Consider the following 22,929-nt stretch of genomic DNA (forward strand, 5'->3'; position numbering starts at 1 on the left):
GAAGGAATAGCAGGTGTATTACCCCCATTTTACAGAAAAGGAAACAGAGGCTCAAAGAGTTTAAGTGACTAGACCAAAGTAGCATAGCAGGTCAGTGGTAGAATTATCTCCTTTTTACCAAAAACAGGTGCAAATTTGTGAATGATGTATGTGTATTTTGGGGATTGAAATCATGGACCTAGCTTTTAACCTAAATTGTATTAGTCAACATAAGCTTTCCTTTTGAGTTCACTTTCAGGTAGACCATATAATATTTGGGAATGTCTGTTCCATAAATAAAAATTACAGGTATTATAGATAATTATCTTGTATTTTAATTTCCCAAATGCTTTGAAGAATGATCTGCACGTACTACTTACTCAATAAATACCATTTGATTGCTATCCCCTACAAATATTTGATTTGCCCAAGTAATGCTTATTTCACCTAATGGAAAGAACTCAAGCCTGGAAGTCTGGAGACATACGGTCTCCATAAGGCCAGCTCTCTTATTGGCCTTCGGTGTGATCTTGGATAAATCATTCAAATTTTTCATGCCTCAGTCTTCTTATTTGTAAAATGAAGTTTAAATAACTGTTTTCCCTTCCTTTTAGACTGTGAACCCTCTGTAGGACAGAGACTGTTTCCAACCTTCAACTATCATCTCTATGCTAATGACACCCAAATCTACATCTCTGCCCCTGCTCTCTCTCCCTCCCTCAAGGCTCGTATCTCCTCCTGTCTTCTGGACATCTCCATCTGGATGTCTGCCCACCATCTAAAACTCAACATGTCCAAGACTGAACTCCTTATATTCCCTCCCAAACCCTGCCCTCTCCCTGACTTTCCCATCACCGTTAAAGGCACTACCATCCTTCCCATCTCACAAACCCGCAACTTTGGTGTCATCCTCGACTCCGCTTGCTCGTTCACCCCTCACATCCAATCCATCACCAAAACCTGCCGGTCTCACCTCCGCAACATCGCCAAGAACCCCTTTCCTCTCCATCCAAACTGCTACCCAGCTGCTCAATCTCTCATCCTATCCCGACTGGAATACTGCATCAGCCTCCTCTCTGATGCTTTGATGCTCTCTGATGCTTTTCTAGATTTTAAGATCATGTGGGCAGGGAAAATGTCTGTTATTTTTCTACTGTACTCTCCCAATCACTAGTACCATTGCTCTGCACTCAGCAAGTGCTCAATAAAAATGACTAATTAATTGATCTACTTATCTTGTACTTACCAAAATGCTTAGTGAAGGTTTACCCCATAGTAAACATTTAATAATTCCTGCCATTTTTGTTATTGTGGTAACTATTATTTCCTGTTCTATTTTGCTCATTTGCCTGCTTTCCATTATAGCTTTTATTCTGTTTGCTGATGGCTCATGAACTTAATAAATATAGAGAGTGATTGCTTTTTAAATGAGCTTCATTTACCAAGTGAGTTTACAGTTACCTTCAAATTCAGAAGCTATTTGAAATCATTGGTTCTGTTATCATAGAGTTCGAAATACAGGTATTTATAATTCATTATGCAAAAATGTATGACTCTTTTGTGATAATCAAACCCCGGGTGTCACCATACTGACATAATAAAAAAGGTTATTGTAGAGATAAACGAAAAGAACTTGAAGTGACAGTTTAGAATGAGGAACAACCCTTAAAAAGAACAGTGTGATTCATGTAAAATAATCTATCCTTTTTGCATTCATATTCAGTAGCTAATTATAATGTCCCTTTAAATCAAATTGTTTTACATCAGTAAATTTTTTAAAGACTATCATAAAAAGCTTCAATCTAGTTACAGAGTCCTAAGTAGAAGAATATGACTTCTGTTCTAACAGTGTTTAGTTTTGGTTGTTCAGCCCAAGGAGGGAGAAGTCTCAGTGATGTAGAACTTTTATATTTTTAATACTTTGTAATTTTTCGAAATCAATCATATTTATTTAATGCTTTATGTGCAAGACAATGTACTAAGCATTTGGGAGAGACAGAATTGTTAGATTCCTTTCCTACCCACAAGGAGCTGACACCCCTTTTTCCTCTCCTCCTCCCCATCCCCCCCGCCCTACCTCCTTCCCTTCCCCATAGCACCAGTATATATATTTGTACAGATGTATTACTTGTACATATTTACTATTTATTTTGTTAATGATGTGCATATAGCTTTAATTCTATTTGTTCTGATGATTTTGACACCTGTCTACAAAATTTGTTTTGTTGTCTGTCTCCCCCTTCTAGACTGTGAGCCCATTGTTGGGTAGGGACCGTCTCTATATGTTACCAACTTGTACTTACCAAGTGCTTAGTACAGTGCTCTGCACACAGTAAGCGCTCAATAAATATGAATGAATGAATGAATCTGTCTCCATGCATGAGATGATAGGAAGAGTTCCATTTTAAATGATTTAATCATCTTTATGATTGGAAATAGAGGCATATAGAATGACTAAAATGGAGGGTTAAACAGAGGTTTTGAAGATGACAGATATTCAGATTTCATCTATATGATCTCAGTTTAATAATAATAATACTATTTATTGATTACCCAAGGTACTAAGCACATGGGAAGCATGAAACAGAGATGCTCCCTGCCCACCCTCCTTGCTTACACTCTGAAAAGGAGACAGATGTACAAATATTTACAAAAAGAATAATCTAAATAAAAACTTGAATGTACATCTGAATAAACAATTTGTACTAACCAGCAGCCACCTCTCTAACATTAATGTATTTATTTATACTTAAGCAACAGTATGGAATGCAGATAGGCGGCAGAGAAACAACTGAAGGTGATCCTCCAATATGACCTTGATATGACCAGAGTTTATAGTTGTAAATTTTTGGGTGGAGAAAAAGGGGATATATCTAGGAGATATTTAGTTGTAATAAATGATAGCATTTGTGGTAGGATGAATTTAAAATTTAAAACAGCCAGAGCCGTGTATTTTTTTTCTCCTTTTTTAATGTTATTTGTTATGCACTTACTATGTGCCAGACACTGTCATAAGCACTGGAGTAGATACAAGTTTGGACACAGTCCATGGGGCTCAGTGTTCATCCCCATTTGAAATATGAGCTAACTCAGGCACAGAGAAGTGGAGTGACTTGTCCAAGGTCACACAGCAAACAAGTGGCAGATCCAGGATTAGAATCCAGGTCCTTCTGACTATCAGACTAATGCTCTATCCAGTAGGCCATGCTTCTGCTTTATACTCACCTTATCCCCACCATACCATAGCATTTTTATACCTTCAAACCATGTCACCTTTTCCTAACTGTAATTTATTTCAGTATCTGTTTCCCAGGCTAGGCTGTCAGTACCTTCTTAAAGGGATAATGTCAACTAACTCTATTGTACTCTTCCAAGCACATCGTACAGTGCACTGCATTCAGTAAGTGCTTAATAGAGACTATTTACTAAATATGTCTCCTTAATGTGGATAAATCTGAGTCCAAAATGAATTTGTCTATCCTGAAATCCCACCAGTTCTTCCACAACGATTTCAGGATTCACATCACCCTCCCTGCCTTCTGGCCATTATCTTGATTTTAGCCCTCATAATTTCTGGCTAAATGAGTCCATGTGGTACTTTAAGGGTTCCTTAGCTCTTCTCTGAACTGATATTATTTCCAAAACAATTTGTACCGGGCTTGGATGAGCAGAAACATTCCCAGGCTGAAGGCTGTGATTAGGTCATCCTTAAACCTCTTCTTCTCCTGACTAAAAATTCCAATTCATTTGGTCTGAAATTCTAAGTCCTACTTCCTAACCTTTTGCAATATTCATTCTCTCAATGCTAATCCAAATATAACAAACAATTTAACATTTTAACTACACTAAGTGCTTCAATTAGAATATGGCTCTCAAAAAGAAATGCAAGCTGCATGCAAATGCAATAAATAACTTTTATTGGTACAGGATGAAGGATGTTGGCAGGATGAAGTGGAACTATTGTTCACCAAATCCCATAGTCCCAGGATCAGGAGGCTCCCATCAAAGTTTGAATATGGTAGGTTAAAGATCATCAATTGTATTTATTGAGCACTTACTATGTGCAGAGCACTGTACTAAGCGCTTGGGAAGTACAAATTGGCAACATATAAAGATAAACAATGAACAACACTGTTTTCCAAGCTGCAATTATAAGGCAGGTTGTAAGCAGAAAGAAACTATGGACACAGAAAATATTAATATCTGAAGAAGATTTGCGTATTTGCATACTTGATGAGGAAAAAGTCCATGAATAGAAATGTTATGGGTGGCAGATAAACACCCCAAACCACGAGAATGGAGCTCAAGGAAGGAATTTTATTTATTTGTATTGATGTCCGTCTCCCGCACTCTAACTGTGAGTTTGTTGTGGGCACAGAATGCCACTACTTATTGTTGTATTGTATCTTTCCAAGTGCTTAATACAATGCTTTACACACAGTAAGTGCTCAATAAATATGATTGAATGACTGAGTGAAGGAATGAATGAAATGAGCACGTTCCTCCAACTATCTTTAGGTAATACTGCTCTGAGCCAGTGATGTATTACTAGCTTAGTAATGTACCTATGTGAAGTTCATTGTGAACTCTCCAGAAACAATGCATATTATATGCACATATTTCCATATTTCCAGTCAATAATAGAGTTTCAATTCTCTTGGCAGATATCACAAAAACATCATCTAAGAGCCTGATTAAAAACAAGCTCGGTCTAAAGATTTTAGCAGATGACTAAAATAGATATAAGTATAACCGTTGAGTGTATAAATCAGTTTGAATAACCAAAACAGCGGATACAGTACCGTCTGCAAAGGAAATCTCATTTTAAACAATGCATCTTACTTACAGAAAGACAGATGAAAAGAAAGGAAATTACTGAAGTCATTACACACACAACAACACACCCAGCTGGGCGTCCAGCTGCTTAAGGAAGCTCATGGTGCTTGATCTTTGGGAGTGCCTAATTAGAATACCAACTATAGATTTGTTCTCACAGAAACCCAAAATGGAAAACAACTTAAATCTGAGATGTATCTTTGGCCTCAGTAAGTACTGGCAAAGATATGATTTTAGACACCTGAAATGTGGTCCTCTAGACTGGAACCTCATTATGAGCAGGGTCCATGAATGCTAATTTTGTTATATTTTCTCTCCCAAGTGCTCTCTAAAATGCTCTGCACAAAGTAAACACTCAGCAGATACCACTGATTGATTGATTGGTCAGCAGAAAGAGTAACTGGGTGTCAGAAGACCTAGGTTCGAATTCCAGTTCTGCCACCGGCCTGCTATGTGACTTTTGGCATTACAGGGCCGCCCTTTCCTCTTCTGTGAAATTGGAATAAATAGATTGTGAACTCTAGAGAAGCAGCGTGGCTCAGTGGAAAGAGCCCGGGCTTTGGAGTCAGAGGTCATGGGTTCAAATCCCGACTCCACCACTTGTCAGCTATGTGGCTTTGGGCAAGTCACTTAACTTCTCTGGGCCTCAATTACCTCATCTGTAAAATGGGGATTTCTTAATGTGAGCCCGCCGTGGGACAACCTGATCACCCTGTAACCTCCCCAGTGCTTAGAACAGTGCTTTGCACATAGTAAGCACTTAATAAATACCATCAAAAAAAACTCTGTAAAGCATAAGGATTGTGTGTGGCTTTATAAAATCCTATCTACTCCAGCATTCCAGTTTACCCAGTATATATTTTATAAATACCATAACTATAAACATGAAGTGAATAAATAATTACTATAGAAGTTATGACAATTTATCTTCCACCAGCTTCCCTGATATTTGTACATGTATCATGAAAACTACATTTAAAAAATTCTAAAGGCCTGAATACCACTTTGAAGAAATTATATTTATTAAGCATACACTGGATACCATACCATGCATTTGGGAAAGAGCAGAGACAGAAACTATTTTACCTGCCCACAGTGAATCTGCACTTGAATAAAGAAGTAATTGATGGTACAATTGAATATACATTTACATACAGTCCCTCTGGACTATAAACTCCTCGTGAAAAGGGAACATGCTATCAAATATGTTATATTTAAAACTAAGTGCTTAATTCAGTGCTAAATGCATTGTCAACAGTAATACAATTGATTGATTCATTGATACATACCCTGGGTGAGGGTGAAAATATATACAGAGTATGTATTAGAGGTGGCTCGTGGTCTGATGTGAGTCTGGAGATCGGGATTAGGGAAAAGAGCTTGGGCAGTTTTGTTTATCTTAAAAATCTGATTCTTTTCTTTCAATTTGCTTCAGTTGTCACCTTAATACTTCACATTATTTCACTACAGCATTTAACCTTATATAGGATTATGAATAATGCAGAAATAGTATAGTTGCTACGGTGACTTTGCTCATGATTAATAAATCTCATACAAAATGTCACATTTGCGGAAGATTTATAGGATAGTGTTCTCTGTGTAGTGTTATATTGAAGTCTTATAAAAGACACAGCCTTGAACTATGACGTTTGATATTTGCTATCACAAATCTACAAGGCACTATACATAATACTGCATTGATAAAAAAAGTATTTAAAATATGTGATAGAGCTTAGGGCTATAATTGAAAAGAGAAGTGAAAGGCTAAGGAAATTATTGAAATAATTCACTCAAAATCTATTTTTACCTCAAATCTTAGGAAACTTTGTGAAGGAAAAGATTTTTTGACCAGCTACAATCAACCACTCCTCTTAGCTAATGTAAACGTGGCCTTAAAGAAATCTATATAGATTAAATTAGGGTTCTTTTCTGCTAGTTGTATGATTTTTAATGCCATTGTATTGTAACTTTTTTGCTAATTAGATTGTTTTTATAGTGGTAGGTTGCTTGCCTTTTTTAGGGTTACCTTTAAAAGTTGAATATAGTTATGTCATGTTAGATTATTTTTAATAAACTAAGAAAATCAGAAAAAATGCAAGATAAATTACTTATGTAGAATCACAGGGCCAGAAAGTATCTCTCAGTCATTTGATCCAGACTACCATCCCTGAGAATTAGTTCACATTAATTCAAGAGCATTTGAGGTGCCCTGTTGACATCTCAAATTTAACACATCCAAAATATAACTCTTCAGCTTCTCACCCAAACCTGTCCTGCCCCCGTCTTTTCCATCACTGGAGAGGACACCACTATCCTCCCTGTCTCACAAACCCATAAACTTGGCAGGATTCTCAAATCATCTCTCTCATACAACCCACATATTCAATTTGACACAAGATCCTTTAGGTTCCACCTTCAAAACATTATTAAAATCCATCCTTTCCTCTCCATCCAACCTATTACTACATTGATCCAAGCAAGGTGTGTCATCACACCTTGAATTCTGCATATGCATCCTCTCTGACCTCCTTAATACCTATCGCTCCCCAATACAGTCCATATATCACTCTAAAAAAATTCAGCCTACATTTCTCACTCCTCACAACCTCCATCCACCCCAATAACATCCATCCCAAACCATGCCCTCCTTTTTCTTCTGCTCCTCCTCCACTCCCTAGTGCCCCATTTTGCTCCCTTTTCTTGCTCCCTTCCCCGCCCCACAGCACTTGTGTATGCACATATATTATTATAATTCTATTTATTTTTATTAATGATATGTACAGATCTATAATTCTACTTATTTATAATGATGCTACTGATGCCTGTTTACTTGTTTTGATCCAGCGCTTAGAACAGTGCTTTGCACATAGTAAGCGCTTAACAAATGCCATCATTAGTATTATTTGATGTCTTTCTCCCCCTTTCTAGACTGTGAGCACATTGTGGGCAGGGATTGTCTCTATTTGTTGCTGAATTGTACTTTCCAAGCGCTTAGTACAGTGCTCTGCACACAGTAAGAGCTCAATAAATCCAATTGAATGAATAAACAACAAACAAAAACTTCTTACCATCAGCTTTAAAATGCTCAATCAGCTTACCGCCTGCTACCTTACCTCACTGATCTCCTAATCCAAAGGAATTAGCTCAGTGGAAAAGAGCATGGGCTTTGGAGTCAGAGGTCATGGGTTCAAACCCCCGGCTCTGCCAATTGTCAGCTGTGTGACTCTGGGCAAGTCACTTCACTTCTCTGTGCCTCAGTTACCTCATCTGTAAAATGGGGATTAAGACTGTGAGCCCCACGTGGGGCAACCTGATCACCTTGTAACCTCCCCAGCGCTTAGAACAGTGCTTTGCACATAGTAAGCGCTTACTAAAAATGCCATCATTATTAGTACTCTAACCAGTCAGTCAGTATACTTTGCTCCTCTAGTGCCAGCTTGCTCACTGTGTCCCAGTCTTATCTGTTCTGCTGCTGACCCCTTGTCTATGTACTCCCTGTGGCCTGGAACTTACTCACCCTCTATAAACATCAGACCACCACTATCCCCACCTTCAAAGCCTTATTAAAGTCACATCTCCGCAGAGGCATTGTCTATGAACTTGGATCTGTACCCTTTAGGCACTTGATAATCACTCCTCCCTTAGCACCACAGCATTTATGTACCTATCCATATGCTATTTATTTAGATTATTGTTTTTTATCCTTCTAGACTCTAAGCTCACTATGAGGTCAGGGAATGTGTCTATCATCTCTGTCTTATTGTATCCTCCCAAGTGCTCACTATAGTACTCTCCGCACACTATAGAAGCAGCGTGGCTCAGTGGAAAAAGCACGGGCTTTGGAGTCAGAAGTCATGGGTTCAAATTCCGGTTCTGCCAATTATCAGCTGTGTGACTTTGGGCAAGTCACTTAACTTCTCTGTGTCTCAATTCCCTCATCTGTAAAATGGGGATGAAGACTGTGAGCCCCACGTGGGACAACTTGATCACTCTGTATCCCCCAGCGCTTAGAACAGTGCTTTGCACATAGTAAGCACTTAACACATACCATCATTAATAAATACCATTGATTGATCGATTTTTTATGGCATTTGTTACATGCTTATTACGTGTCAAACACTTCAAAGGGCTGGCATGGAAACTATTAGGTTGGACACAGTCCCTATCCCGCAGTCCCTATTCCGTTAGTTTTGTATCCACCTCAGTTCTTCCTTATTAGTAATTATGTTTATTAAGTGCTTACTATGTGCAGAGTATTGTAGTAAGCCCTAGGAAATACAACAGAGCAGGTATGGGACACATTCTCTGCCCACTAGGAGCTTAAAGTCTTTAAAGGGCTCTGACTTAATTCCTGCCCATGCCCAGTCTTGCAGTGAATGAGCTTCTGGCAGGCACTTGCAAATGTTGATCTGGAGGGCAATGGCCATGGCAGCAGATCTGTTCTTAATATAGCTATTCAGTACTTGAGCAAGATAAGATCTGCTAGCTCCTCCTCCTCATCATCATTTCTTTAGTAAAGGGAAAAATATCAGGCAAAGACCCTTCAATTCTGATGGTCACCATAACCATGTGGAACAATCCCTGATCAACTTTCAGGGATTGATTGATGGAATAAGACTGGGATTCATAGTGAGCCCCCACCTCCTGAACAAGGACAGAAGTCTACCTTAACATCGTCCTTCAGCAATTCAATACTCCCCTCCTGGAGCAGTGAAGTGAGTGAGGGCTCAAACCATTATATTTCTCCTGATATTGGAGTCTTAGAGTATTGACCTTTTTGTTCTTTACTGTTTGTAACCCTTGTCTTATCTGTCTCTCCTCTCCTTAATTGTGAGCCTGACATGAAACAGGGGCTAACATTTATTCCGTTAGTTTTATATCCACCTCAGTTCTTCCTTATTACTAATTATGTTTATTAAGTGCTTACTATGTGCAGAGTATTGTAGTAAGCCCTAGGAAAGAGTATATAAGTGGGAATTAGGCAAGACCCTGTAACTCAATGGCTCACAATCTTGGAATAAAGGCAGGGTAGTTGACTTAAGCACCTCTCAGGGTTGCACCTGGAGAGTTTCCAGTATTTTACCAGTCTCAACTATGGGAGGGAGAGTTAAAGGGAGAGTTAAACAGAGGCATATCCATTCCATTCCTGGCTTGGGGAGTGGCTAGCAAGTGGAGGGCAATCTGCTACAGATTAAAACTTGCTTGTGCTGGGCAGCAGCAGCATGGGAGAGGGTGAGGGTGGAGACTCAGGTTTACTGCATGGAAGGAGGCAATGGTAAACCACTTCTGTACTTTTACCAAGAAAACTCTGTGGATACACTATCGGAGCGATTGCAGATGAAGGTGGAGCGTACTGGGAGATATGTGTCCATGGTGTTGCTGTGGATCAGTTGTGACTCGACAACCTAAGACAACAACAAGAGGACTTGAGACAGAGACAGACATGATTTACAGGAAGTGCTTATCAACAATCAAAGCCCTCCAAAACACCCACCTCCTCTGATTAGTTCCCAAAGCAAAAGTTACATCATTCCTATCACGATTAATTTATACTACCCAATTCAATGTAACTGAAACATTGAGTGCACATCAATTCAGTTATTCTGATCACCCCATTTATTCATATTTGCTTTTCTTATTAGTATGTAAGGACTTTTGGGGGGCAAAGAACATAGCATGTGCTTCTGTTGTAATAATAATAATAATGATGGCATTTATTAAGTGTTTACTGTATGCAAAGCACTGTTCTAAGCGCTGGGGGGATACAAGGTGATCAGGTTGTCCCACGTGGGGCTCACAGTCTTAATCCCCATTTTACAGATGAGGTAACTGAGGCCCAGAGATGTTAAGTGACTTGCCCAAAGTCACAGAGCTGACAAGTGGCGGAGCCGGGATTTGAACCCATGACCTCTGACTCCAAAGCCCTTGCTCTTGCCACTGAGCCATGCTCCGACACGTACTTCCTCAGGTTCTTAATACAGTGTATTGCACCCAATGGGTACTTATAAATACTTTCAATGTGAGAACTAAACAACTAAATGTTGTACTGCTTGAGAAAGTAAGACAGGATCTTGAAGATGGTGCCAAAATACAATCATGAGGCAATGGGAAATTTTTCTAACTCTGCAGCCAAGAGAAACTTCAAAATAATCCCTTGAATCAAACTGGAACTCCTAAACACTGGTGACTATGCAGCTTCTCATGGACAATTATGCAGAATCATCAAAGTCATGTGGATTGCTATTCAGCCAGAAGAAGCCTGAGGTTTTTAGCCTACAACTGGCAATCTACACTGCCTGATCTGATTATGAGGTAGCTAACCTCAGAACTTGGCACATAAGCAGGCATTTAATAAATGATGATGTCCATGATGCTATCCACAACTGAGAATTTTCACTGACAACCAGAGTTGAATGCTTTCAATGAATTCTGCTGCGTAGGCAGCTTGTCACCAATGATTCCAGGATGTATAAAGAAGAAACAAAACAAACCAGGTGGCTTAGTTTTGTTTAGTTTTGAGAAAGAAGCCAAATACAGACCAGCCCAATGTAGGACAACAAGAATAAGGATTTGTTTCTTGGATCGAAAACCTGGAAAAGATTCTGGCATGAAGAGAACACTACGGCACAATGAGATGTGAATGGTAAATTCATTCATTCATTCAATTGTATTTATTGAGCGTTTACTGTGTGCAGAGCACTGTACTAAGCGCTTGGGTAAATCCAACATTACAGCTAAGTACAATTTTTACATGACTAAAACTAAGATTGATGGTTAGTCATGCACATGTCTTATCTACACTACAGATACTAATAAAATCTAACAACATATTAATCAATAGGGTAATATGAAAATTATGACATTCTCATGTATTATAGAAAAGCACCAAATAATCCAAGTCATTCTTTCTAATTTCTAATATAATATTCTAATATTGATAATTTCTAATATGATTTATATGATATGAAATTCAATAATGTCCAGAAACACTTAATATGTGCATGTCTTCAAATCCAAAAGTTTAAGAATTTGGATAGTAGTGTGGCTTGGAGTCCCTAGAGAATGACAGAAAAAGGCAGTCCTTATAGAAGAGTGAAGGGAAGAGAAAGGAGCCAGGGTGGAATTTCCATGTGCAGATGATCAAAATTCGTTTTCTTTATCTTCCCCCTTTTCTTTCCTCTTTTGGTTCTACACGAGGACCAAATAGTGTTTTCTCAGAAAATATTTGTTCCAGTCTCAATTGCATAATGAGTTAGCATTTGTTAAAGACCATGGGCCTACCTGATGAATTGTGCAAAAGATACATGGTCATAATTCCTCAGAGAGCTGTGTTGGTTGCATAGCTTTGAACCTGAGAGGAAATCCTAGGTCAGCTTGGTTCCATTATTCTTATTTCATGACTAAAAGGACTGTGTTTGCTGGTAACTATTTGGCTCCATCCAAAGCCTATTTTGTTTTGTTTAGTATTTCATTTATATGCAAGTCCCACTGTAGATCTGGTCAGAAATGTCATCATCATCATTATCATCAGTAGTATTTATTGAGCCCTTACACTGTTGGGACCCTGCAGTAATACAATAAATAATTTCTTCTTCTCTTTTCAAAGAAGATATGCTAGCAAACAAAAATACATTACTGAGCCTTGTTAGGAAAGAATTCTGAGCAACGTCAGACTGAAAGTTGTTTAATGAACACATTCTACTGATTTTTAAATTTTAAATCTGCAGTTAATTTATTTAATAATAATAATGATAATAATGGCATTTATTAAATGCTTACTATGTGCAAAGTACTGTTCTAAGTGCTGGGGAGGTTACAAGGTGATCAGGTTGTCCCACGGGGGACTCACAGTCTTAATCCCCATTTTACAGATGAGGTAACTGAGGCACAGGGAAGTGAAGTGACTTGCCCAAAGTCACACAGCTGACAAGTGGTGAAGCCGGGATTTGAACACATGACCTCTGACTCCAAAGCCCGGGCTCTTTCCACTGAGCCATGCTGCTTCCATGTGCAAATAATGTGCAAAAATATTTATTTGGCATAATTTCTATTCTTGTAGACAATGCTTCCAAGGAGGAAAAAATGTAATTTTGTATCTGGAGCATTAAATGTGATACAGATTGATTTAGAAGTAGATTCCTGATGTATCTGTCCTTGTATAGTTAATCTTTCATTGTATCTTACCCCTCTAAATACATAGGAAAAAAAATACCCTAAAATACACTTGTTTCTGTTGCAGAATAGTGTTCTGAAAATGCTATTCTTTTTGCAGTGATACTGAGAGGAAAAGTTAGCTTTAACAAAATTTTGGTACTTGTTAAGTGTTTACTATATGTCAAGCACTGTACTAAACCCTGGGATAGATATAGGATAATTAGATTGGACACAATCCCTGTCCCACATGGGGCTCAGAGTCTAAGTAGTTGAGAGTATGATTTAATTTTTGAGTAATGATTTTACCCAAGTTATGTAAATTAACTCCATAGGTGAAGTAGTTTTTCTGCACATTATAAATACTCCATCACATCTTCAGACCACTGCATGAGTGAATGGATAGTACAGTCATAATTAAAGCGCCATATTTCCCCTGCTTCCCCATCACAGATTGCAACAGGTCTATGAGGTAGATCCAGTGGAAAATGATACAAATGAAAATTATGAATCAAGGGTTTTCATCAACAATATAAAACTTAAAGCTGTGATTGAAAATGAATACCTAGACAATATGATGTATAATGATTATATATGTATGATATATATATAGGTAGAGAGGCAGAAAAGGAGAGAAACAGCATTTAAAAAGTTAGCATAGCTTTCAGAAGACTGCAAAAGACTGCAAAAGATTGGGGACAGACAATGGGTAGATTGTCCTCCATACTCCATACTAAATTGAAAGTCTAAAATGTCGGTGTCTCCAACATTCTATTCAACTGTGAAACCTACCTCAGGAGAAACATTCAGATTCTACAGCAGTTTCACGGTTGTTATTAAACAAACACAGCATCAAGTGGCATGACAAGATTATCAGACAAGATTATCAACAATGAGGTCTTGGAATGCAGTCAACTCACCAACAGTGTAATAAAATTTTCAGTAACATAAAAGTGCTGGGCAGGAACGGGAGAAGAAAGGACAACTACTGGATATCTATCTGGAAAGAACATGGGCCTGAGAGATTCATTCTTTCAATCGTATTTATTGAGCGCTTACTTTGTGCAGAGCACTGTACTAAGCACCTGGGAAGTCCAAGTTGGCAACTTGTAGAGACGGTCCCTACCCAACAGTGGGCTCACAGTCTAGAAAGGGGAGACAGAGAACAAAACAAAACATACTAACAAAATAAAATAAATAGAATAAATATGCCCAAATAAAATAGAGCAATAAATTCATACAAAGGTCCTTGCCCAGACTTGTGGTCTTTCCACTCGGCCACACAGCTTCTCAAGGTATATTCTGCTCACTGGACAGGTATAAAAGTGAGAGTCACGATTCCCAGGACAAACTCTGGAACTTTTCTTGTTACCAGGAAATCTCGTGGACTCAAAAGGCTATTTACCATCTCTCCGACAGATCCACAACTTCCACTCCAAGTTCTTTCCTAACTTTCCCAAGGGATGCTTTTGGGTCCCAGTGATTTGTCAGTTCATCGGTTTAGTCTAAAACACCCTTTGTGGAAACAACAGTTTGCTCCAAGGGCTTCTTAACTGGCTTCCTGCCTCTGACGTATGTATTCACTCATACATCCATTCAACTTGTACTTCCCAAGCGCTTAGTACAGTGCTATGCACACAGTAAGCGCTCAATAAATAGACTGAATGAATGAATGGAGTGCTTACTGTGTGCAGAACACTGTACTAAGCGCTTGGAAGGTACAAATCAGCAACAGATATGAGACAACCCCTATCCACCAATGGGCTCACAGTCTAGAAGGGGGAGACAGAGAACAAAACTAAACAAGTAGACAGGTGTCAATACCATCAAAATAAATAGAATTACAGATATATACACATCATTAATAAAATAGAGAGAAAGCTCTGCCACCTGTTCACTCTGTGATCTTGGGAAAGCCAGGTAACTTCTTGGTGCCTCAATTTCCTCAACTGTAAAATGGGGATTCAGTATCCTCCTACTTAGACTATGATCCACGTGAAGGAGAGGGATGACACCCAACCTAGTTACCGTGTAACTATCCAGCGTTTAGAGCAGTATTTGGCACAGAATAAGTACTTAATAAATACTAAAATTATTACTATTTATCAATATTATTAATATTATTTTGCTTGAGGACCAGATAGAGAATGTAGTCGCACTAGCATGATGGAATAAATATATAAAGACAAAGTGCTGCACAGTCTCAAACAATAGAATATAGTAGTTGACCCTTGGGAGATCACCATAGGAGCAGCCTAGACTGGTGGCAATATTAGAAAAAGAAATTTATATCCTTAAATAAAGCCTGTGTGGATACTAGGATGTCAGTAGGCAGGCTCCATAACAGACAGGCTCTGTGGAAATCTACCTTTAAATGTGAGAAGTATGAGAGGATGTGTCAGTCATCATCTGTCTTTTCAGTCACATCAGCAACTACATATGGAACTTAACAATAACTGCAGTAATAATACATATATCAATGGTATTCTTTTTCACCATTTACCTAGAATGGTATCAATCAAACAGTCACATTTATAGATCGCTTACTGTGTGCAGAGCACTGTACTATGCACTTGGGAGACAACAACACAACAGAGTTGGTAGAAACAAGTCCTTGGATTGAGATGTTAGCAGTTGGAATAGCAGGAAAGGACAGATTTTAGCAATGTTGTGAAGGTTGAATTGACAGGATTTTGTGACAGGTTGAATGAAAGAGATGAGTTAAGGGTTACGCCAAAGTTACAGGCTTGTGAGACAGAAAGGATGGTGGTACTGTCTATGATAATGGGAAAATCAGGGAGAGAACAGAGTTTGGGTGGGAAGATAAAGAGTTCTGTTTTGGATATGTTAAGTTTTAGGTGTTGCTGGAATATCCAAATAGAGATATCTTGAAGGCAGAAGGAAATGTGAGTCTGCAGAGAGTGAGAGAGATTAGGGCTGGAGATGTAGATTTGGGAGTCATCTCCATAGAAGTGTTGCTGAAGCCATGAAATGAATTAGTTCTCCAAAGGGATTAGGTATAGATGGAGAATAGAAGGGGATACAGACGCAAACCTTGAGGGACTTTCACAATTAGGTCACAGGAGAAGCCCACCAAAGAGCAGGTGAATGAGCAGCTATAGAGATAGGAAGGGAACCAGGAGAGAACAGTGTCAGTGAAGCCAAGGTTGGAAAATGCTTCGGTGGTCGACAGTGTTAAAGGCAGCTGAGGGGATAAGGAAGATTAAGATTCATTCGTTTCATTCAATCTTATATATTGAGTGCTTACTGTATGCAGAGCACTGTACTAAGCGCTTGGGAAGTACAAGATGGAGTAAAGGCCATTGGATTTGGCAAGAAGGAGATCATTTGTGTGGACTGAAGTGGGTGGAAGCCAGATTGGAAGTAATGAATGAGGAAATTGGAGAAGAGGAACTTGAGACAATGGATGAAAACAACTCACTAAAGGAATTTGGAGAGGAATGGTAGGAGGGAGATGGGGTCTCAGGGAGGGAGTTGAGTCAAGAGAGGGTTTTTATAGGATAGGGGAGATATGGGCATGTTTGAAAGAGGGGGGTATTAAGTTCAGGAGTATAATATAATGAGGTCAGACACAATCCCTGTCCCACATGGGCCTCACAATCAAGTGGGTAGGGAGAAAGGCATATAATCCCCATTTTAAAAAGAAGAAAATTGAGATGGAGAAGTTAAGTGCAGTAGGCAAGTGTCAGAATTCGGATTCAAACCCCGGTCCACTGAACCCCAGGCCCATGCTCTGTCCACTAGGAAGTTATTTTAACTTTGAAGACAAAGGTAACTATATAAATTATAATATGTATATTATTTACAATTATTTCAATAATTATGGCAATAACACTGATGATAATAAGAATAATAACGTAATATCTGTTAAGCATTTAAGCAGTGTACTAAGTGCTGAGGCAGATAAAAGATACTCAAATTAGACATAGTCTCTGCCCCACACATCTCACAGTCTATGAAAAAGGGAGAATAGGTGTTGAAACCCCATTTTACAGACAGGTATACTGAGATGAAGAGAAGTTAAGTGATTGCCTACCGTCACACTGCATTCTACTGGCAGAGTCAGGATTAGAACCCAGGTGTTCTGCTCTTTTCACTAGTCTATTTTTAATGTGGCAGATGAGCCTTCATACCCTAGACACTGCTGTTTTATTTTAGTTCCAGCGCATTGATTCTGAAGGAACAAGGCAGAAGGAACCAGGTTAGCAATGGCTTTCCAGGAGCTGAAGAAGGGTGTTTGGGTAAGAATGGTTTCTCCTGCTGGGGGTCTTTTGTCAAATGCTTCTGCTCCGCTACAGTATTAATGTAAACTTGTTAAGTAAATTAAAAGCCCATATAGCAAATATTCTACTATTAATGTACTTTGAATAATCCTTAGATAGATTACTGTGCTGTGTAAATTTATCAAATGATTTACTAACAGTTGCAATTATATTTTCCACCGTCATTTGTTGCCATTTACTAAATATACAGTAAGCAGCATATTATGTTAGTGAAATCCTTAGACAATGAACCTAATTTTAAATGATGAGAAAATTAGGTGACCTACATTGTGCCGTATTTAATTCATTATGCACACACCATTATCTGTACCTGTTATTTCTGCTCTTGAAGGTATAGCAAGACAATTTGGTTATTAAAATCTTTTACTTTGTCACACCACAAATATGTCTGCCTACCACATAGCTTCTCTGAAAACACAGTTACCCTGGTTCATTTTGTTTCCCTTGTGATTGTTGGAAACATTATATATCTATCAAATTATATTTATTCAATGAGGAATTGGTACTTAGTGCTTTCTAAGTCTAAAAAGATGAAAGACAATTCACAAAGGTTCAGATAGCTCAAATCGTGCTCAAGCACCCTGCAATGGACTCCAGTGTAAGCAAATATATGTCTAGAACTTTGAAAAGTGCAAGGTTTCCACTTTAGAGATAGGTATTTCCAGCTTCAGTCGATCTTGCTTTATGAACAGAAGAGCTATTTGGATTCTGATGCATTTACTTGCAGTCCGATAAATTCCCATTCTGAACAGTGTGAGCTTTGATCCAGTCTTGAAAGAAATAACTAAGCTCTGTGGAAAGGTTGTGCAGAAACAAGTTATTATATGTTTATAATGCATTATTATTAATTAAGGATCTGGGAATGCCTCCTTGCTTGGAAAGATTATTCTATAGAAATCCATATATATATATATATATATATATTTCTTCCTTCTTTTCCAGATTTTACCCTTTTGTCATTTGTGGATTCATCCAACATGGCAGGGTAAATACGATGAAGCTAATCAACTGCATGCACAGTGATCCTCAGGTTTGGTGAATTCCACATGTTTGATCATTTTCGAATTGCCTTTACAAAGTGATCATTCCTCTTTTCAAATCCACTGTCTCAATTTCAGTATTCCTAGAAAAGAAGGATGAAGCTGGGAGAGGAGACGGGTGGGACAGGTCCTGTTCTATCTGCCAAAGAGGCTTTCCCCTGCTGCCTCACCTCCCTAGAGACAACATATTTAGCCTCCATTTCCCTGGAGCTGGAAGCCTGGGTCCTGAGATAGTGTGATTTGGCTCACACTCACTCTGGCTGTTGTGAGAGGCAAGATCGAATGGGTGCTGAGTATGATAGAGCACAGACTGGAAATAAGGTCTTATATATATATATACACACATATATCTGTGTGTGTGTGTGTGTGTGTGTGTGTGTGTGGTGGAGGGACGGAGCTTGGATAGTGGTTTAGCAGACATCCTGTAAGATAAGAAAAGAAGGACCTGAAGGCCTAAAATTAAGTTTCCCCATCTGCCCTCTTTTGCTGGATCTCCTCCTACTCAACCAGAGTGTATTGCATCAATCAATCAATCAGTTGTGTTTACTGAGCACTACCTGTGTCCACAGCACTCTAGTAAGGGTTTAGGAGAGTACAATATAACTGAGCTGATAGACATGTTCCCCAGGTACAGGGACTTTACAGTCTAAAGGGGAGAGAGGCATTAATGTAAATACAATTACAGATATGTACATAAGTGCTATGGGCCTGGGAGGGGTCAAGAATAAAGGAAATCAAGTCAAGGAGGTGCTCGGATCATTTTTCTACAAAAGTGTTCAGGACATATCACCCTACTCCTCGAAAAACTCCAGTGGTTGCCCTTCCAGCCCCACATCGAACAAAAACTCCCCTCCATTGCCTTTAAGGCACTCTACCTCTTTGCACCCTCCTACCTCACCCCACTTCTCTCCTTCTATAGACCGGACAGAGCACTTCACTCCTCTAGTGCTAACCTTCTTACTGTGCCTTGATCTACCTGTCTCACCACCAACCCCTAGCCCACGCCCTGCATCTAGCCTAAAACATGCTCCCTCCTCAAACCCAACAATTACTCTTCCCCCCTATTCAAAACCTTATTGAAGGCACATCTGCAAGAGAACTTTCCAGACTGAGATCCATTTTTCCTCATCTCCCACTCCCTTCTATGTCACCCTGACATCCTCCCTTTGCTCTTCTCCCATCCCCACAGCACTTAGGTACATATCCGTAATTTCATTTTGCTTATTTGTATTGATGTCCATCTCCTTCGCTCTAGACTATAAGTTCACTGTGGGCAGGGAATGTCACTGTTTATCATTCTAGTGTACTCTCCCAAGCACTTAGTACCATGCTCGGCACATAGTAAGAGCTCAGTAAATACGATTGAATGAATGAATGAAATAGGAAAAGAGGGCTTAGTCAGGGAAGGCCTCTTGAAGGAGATATTCCTTCAGTAAGATTTTGAAGGAGTGGGAAAGTAATTATCTGTCAGATATGAAGAGGGAAGGCAATCCAGGACATACACAGGACGAGAGGTCGGCACGAGATAGACCAGATCGTGAGAAGGTTGGTATTAAAGGAGCAAGATGTATGGTCTGGTTTGTAGTAGTAGAGTAGTAAGGTGAGTTAGCAGGGGTACATAAGGTGATTGAGTGCTTTAAATCCGATGGAAAGAGTTTCTGTTTGATGTAGAGGTGGATGGGCAGGCACTTGGAAGTTCTTAAAGAGTGGAGAAATACAGCCTGAATATTTCAGTAGGAAAATGATCCAGGCAGCAGTGGGAAGTATGGACTGGAGTGGGGAAAGACAGGAGGCATGCAGGTCAGCAAGGAGGTTGATGCAGTAATCAAGGTGGGCTAGGATAAATGCTTGGATTAACATGGTGGCAGTTTGGAGGGAGAGAAAAGGGTGGATTTTAGCGATGCTTTAAGGTCAAACCAACAAGATTTAATGATGGATTGAATATGTGGATTGAATAAGAGAGAGGAGTCAAGGATAATAATAATGATAATGAAGGCATTTATTAAGCACTGTTCTAAGCACTGGGGAGGTTACCAGGTGATCAGGTTGTCCCACATGGGGCTCACAGTCTTAATCTCCATTTTATAGATGAGCTAACTGAGGCACAGGGAAGTTAAAAGACTTGCCCAAAGTCACACAGCTGACAATTGGCAGAGCTGGGATATTAAACCATGATCTCTGACTCCAAAGCCCATGCTCTTTCCACTAAGCTATGCTGCTTCCTAGGTTTTGGATTTGTGAGATTGGAAGGATGGTGGTGCCACCTACAATAATGGGAAAATCAAGGGAAGGGCAGGTTTGGGTGGGAAGATAAGGAATTCAGTTTTGGACATCTTAAGTCTGAGTTACGGTGGGACTTCTGAGTAGAGATGTGTTTAAGGCAAGAGGAAATGTAAGACAATAGAAAGAGAAAGAAATCAGGGCTGGAGATGTAGATTTTGGAATCATCCGCATAAAGGTGGTAGCTGAAGGCATGCGAGAGAATGAGTTCTCCAGGGAGTAGGTGAAGATGGAAAATAGAAGAGAACCCAAAACTGAACCTTGAAGGACACTCACAGTAAGGGCAATGGGAGGCAGAGGAACCCACGAAAGACACTGAAAATGAGTGGCCAGAGAGACAGGAGGAGAACCTGGAGAGGACATTATCCGCAAAACCGAGATTGGATCTGTTTCCAGGAGAAGGGGATGGTCAACAGTGTAGAAGGCAACTGAGAAGTCAAGCAGGATCAGGATGGAGTAGAGGCCATTGGACTTTGCAAGAAGGAAATCACTGGTGACCTTTAAAGGACAGTTTCTGTGGAGTAAAGGTGACAGAAAGCAGTTTGGTAGATTGATACATATGTTCCCAGTTCCCAAGTAGTTTACAGTCTAGAGGGGAACTTAAAAAGAAGGGATTTGAAGGAGGGGAGGGAGATGGTTAGGTTGATTTGAGAGAGGGAAGAATTAATTAAATATTAATGCTCACTCCCATGGCTTCAACTACAGCACATATACTAAAACTGTAACGATTAGATTACAGAGACAGAGAAGACAAAGAAGATTAGCATGGCCCCTGTGCAAGGATGACATGCAAATTCGTGAATTATTGCATATTTTTTCTCGGCTTCGAGGCTCTCCATTACCTCGCCCCCTCCTACCTCACCTCCCTTCTCTCCTTCTAGAGCCCAGTCCGCACCCTCCACTGCTCTGCCACTAACCTTCTCATTGTACCTTGTTCTCGGCTGTCCAGCCGTCAATCCCCAGCCCACGTCCTCCCCCTGGCCTGGAATTCCCTCCCTCCGCACATCCACCAAGCTAGCTCTCTTCCTCCCTTCAAAGCCGTACTGAGAGCTCACCTCCTCCAGGAAGCCTTCTCAGACTGAGGCCCCCTTTTCCTGTCCCCCTCCCCATCCCCCCGCCCTACCTCCTTCCCCTCCCCACAGCACTTGTATATACAGATTTATTACTCTCTTCATTTTACTTGTACATATTTACTATTCTATTTATTTTGTTGATGATGTGCATCTAGCTTTATTTCTATTTATTCTGATGACTTGACACATGTCCACATGTTTTGTTGTCTGTCTCCCCCTTATAGACTGCGAGCCCGTTGTTGGGTAGGGACCAACTCTATATTGTGCCAACTTGTATTTCCCATGCGCTTAGTACAGTGCTCTGCACACAGTAAGCACTCAATAAATATGATTGAATGAATGAATGAACTACCTTTTCCATGTGGATGATAACCTGATTAATTACTCCAGCTCTCTTTCCTTCTTTGCAGTCTTCAGGACATTTCTACTTGGATGTCCCACTGACACCTCAAACTAAACATGTCCAAAACAGAACTCATCAATTTCCCACCCAAACCCAGGCCTTTTCCTGACTTTCCCATTACTGTAGACAATACCACAATCCATCTTCACTCACAAGCATGTAACCTTGGCATTATTTTCAACTCATCTCTTATTCAACACATATACTCAATCTGTCACCAAATCCTTTCAGTTCTCCCTTCACATTGTTAAAGTCCACTATTATAGAGTTCCAAGCACTTATCACATCCTTCCTTGACTACTACATCAGCCTTCTTCCTGACCTACCAAACCCCTGTTTCTTGCTCCTCCAGTCCATATTTCACTCTGCTGGCTGAATCATTGAACTAAAAAGAGTTGTATCACTGTCTCCCCACTTTTCAAGAAAACTCACCAGTTAATAATAATAATGATAGCATTTATTAAGTGCTTACTATATGCAAAGCACTGTTCTAAGCGCTGAGGAGGTTACAAGGTGATGAGGTTGTCCCACGGGGGGCTCACAGTCTTCATCCCCATTTTACAGATGAGGGAACTGAGGCCTAGAGAAGTGAAGTGACTTGGCCAAAGTCACACAGCTGACAAGTGGCGGAGTCAGGATTTGAACCCATGACCTCCGACTCCAAAGCCCGTGCTCTTTCCACTGAGCCACGCTGCTTCTCAGTTGCCCATCTATATCTGCATTAGACAGCAACACCTTACCATCCACTGCCTTTAAAGCTCTCAAACAGCTTGCTCCCTCCTACCTACCTTTTTGATTTCTTACCACAACCCATTCTTCCCATTTAACTTCTCCAGTGCCAACTTACTCTCTTTACTTCAATC

At 39.7% G+C, this 22,929-nt stretch overlaps 1 non-coding gene across 1 annotated transcript; it reads left to right on the forward strand.

The window, feature by feature from the left end:
* The first annotated feature begins 21,302 nt into the window (after positions 1-21,302).
* LOC119924680 lies at positions 21,303-21,407 on the forward strand. The gene has a single exon (XR_005449378.1). It is a non-coding gene; the product is annotated as a U6 spliceosomal RNA (small nuclear RNA).
* Positions 21,408-22,929: the final 1,522 nt, after the last annotated feature.

The sequence above is a fragment of the Tachyglossus aculeatus genome, chromosome 2 (genome assembly GCF_015852505.1).
Source record: "Tachyglossus aculeatus isolate mTacAcu1 chromosome 2, mTacAcu1.pri, whole genome shotgun sequence".
Taxonomy (NCBI): domain Eukaryota; kingdom Metazoa; phylum Chordata; class Mammalia; order Monotremata; family Tachyglossidae; genus Tachyglossus; species Tachyglossus aculeatus.